Source organism: Meles meles, chromosome 2 (genome assembly GCF_922984935.1).
Source record: "Meles meles chromosome 2, mMelMel3.1 paternal haplotype, whole genome shotgun sequence".
Classification (NCBI taxonomy): Eukaryota; Metazoa; Chordata; class Mammalia; order Carnivora; family Mustelidae; genus Meles; species Meles meles.
In genome coordinates this window covers 98,169,712-98,172,091 of record NC_060067.1, presented here as the reverse complement: position 1 = coordinate 98,172,091, position 2,380 = coordinate 98,169,712, and the positions used below count along the sequence as shown (strand labels likewise).

The following is a 2,380-nucleotide window of genomic DNA, read 5'->3' as shown; positions in this document are numbered from 1 at the left end:
AAGAAAGCAAAATTATTCTAAAGCAAGTATTTTTGTGATACATGGGGATTTGGGGATTTTTAAAAAGATACTACAAATGAATATGGCAGAAGTTTCTCTAAAATAAAATGGACCTTTGGAACTTCCAAGACCATGTGATCGGTGGGTCTGAGGCTCTGTGAGTTGGAGTGATCTTCTCAGAATTACACACCCACAAGTAGAGCCTCAACTGTGCATCTCTCCTCATCCTTCTTGTGCCTTTCTCAGTACCTCCATGCCTAAGGATGACAAGCTTATCTTGACAGCCCAAATACCCTCCTTCAAGATGCCCTGGTAAATTAAGGAGGTAGAGTTATGAGGCAACAATGCCCGTTGCCTTATTCTTAAGTTGTAAGTGAGAGGAATAACAAAGTGTATATACCTTATCACTTGATTAATAGTCACATGGTTTTCCATTTCTTTTTTTTTTTTTTTTATTAGGGGAAAGCGCGAACGCAGTCCCCCACTACCACAAATTATGCAGTCGAGTTTCCCACATTTGGGGAAATCGCAGGGGTCAGCACATCCGGAGTGCAATTGGTTTTCCATTTCTATTTGAACTTGAAATGTAAGATGTGCTGTACTTTTTGGTTTACCTGCTACTGAGGTACCCTTTTTTTAAAAAATGAAAGTAAATAATGATATTTATTACCTAGGATAAAATATGCATATTAAAAATAATATCTAGTGTGCTATGTGAATTATAAATATCAAAAGGCAACAGGATAATGGTGTATAGGTGGGTAATTTTGAAAACAAAGCCGGGAGAACTGAAAATTAGAAGAGAGTATATTCTTTATGTCTTAGTAGAGACAATGATCAGATAACCCATAAGGGGTGGGACCAGTTATCCAGAGAATGGAGAGGCCTATATTTGATTCACTTGATAGTTTTCTAAACAGAGTAGTCATCTCTTAGCGTGCCTAAACTGTTCAGAAGTAGGAGGAGCCTGAAGCAAGAGCTACGCAGTTCTCCAAAGTTCAGTTCTCTTCTTATGAGATGTCAAGTAATGGGGTTGGGTTTGAGGTCACTTGATTTGACATCTTTACAGATGACCTGGAAAAAAGAATCTAGAATATGTCTGTCAGATTTGTACTTGATTCTTAAATTAGGTGAAACCTCAAAGGATAGAAATAAATTCAAATAGTTTTGCAAACAGAATATAAGTTATGTACAGAGAAGCATCGTGCCCTTTATAATGCAAGTATAGGATTGGACTCAGCATAAGAAAGGAAAGATCCAGGGCACAAATCTGGAAAAAAGCTAAATACTAGTCAGCAATATGCTGCCATTTTTAAAAAATGTCTGCACCATGCTGACTATGGTTCTTATTAATTCCATGTTTGTGAATAGCCAAGGTGATTTAAGGACTAAAGTTGTGTTAAAATGTACTCCAAATGATAGAAAAGAAAGAAAAAGGAGGTTACACACAAGTACAGGTTTAAGAAAACAGAATGGTTCTCTTCAGAAAAATGAAAGAAAAGGATAAGTTAAGAAATTAGTCATATAGGTGCTTTTAAGTACAGGAAGGGAATTTTTTTGTTTTTTGTTTTTTTGGGGTGAGGGTGAGGTTGATCCTTTCCTTTTTATACTGACATAAATGGAAAATAGGTTCAGTGAAAACAAAAAGACATTTTGGTGACTATCAGAGTAATAAATATTGGAAGAGACAAAGAATAGTGAAATTACCATCCTGGAAAGCTTGACTGAGATAATGAATGGTTGTTTTTCCTTAAGATTTGAGATATTTACTTGCTTGAAAAATACTTAGCAGATGACTGGAACTGTCTTGTCTGCCAACTCTGTGGCTGTAATTTGAAGTTTGCCAAAAAGCCTTTGAAATAAATTGTAAATTTTAATTAAAATAAACGAAAGGAGGAGTTAGGTAACATTATTATTTTTGAGTCTCCTCTAGAGATGCATTAGAAAAAAATATTAATTTTATAATTAATTTATTATTTGGCTCAAAATTTCTCTTTATTTCTTCTTGTTTAGAGATATTCTATCTTTCTCTGAACTATCCATTCATCTTGCCTTGGATTTATTTATTTAAGGGGAGAGAGAATGCTCTGGGGACTGTTGCAGAATAATGGGCAGATGGGCTGATTTCTTGCTTATTAGTAAGCTGGAATGGTTTGACTATAAACTTCTTCCTAAGGGATAGGAGCCACTTAAAATGAGGCTTACTCAATCATGGAAATATAATTAAAGATAAAGATATTATTTTATCTCTCACATCCCCCACCTTGTTTCTATTTTTTGGTATTCTGGTTTGACTTGATGACTTCGTGTTATCCCTGATGAAGCCTTAAGTAGACCAGTGGTTTGTTCTTTTGTCCTTTTGTTATCAGAGTTGGACAGA

At 35.2% G+C, this 2,380-nt stretch overlaps 1 pseudogene; it reads right to left on the bottom strand.

The window, feature by feature from the left end:
* Positions 1 to 456: 456 nt before the first annotated feature.
* Positions 457 to 629, bottom strand: LOC123937628 (annotated as a pseudogene).
* Between the last annotated feature and the right edge of the window lie 1,751 nt (positions 630 to 2,380).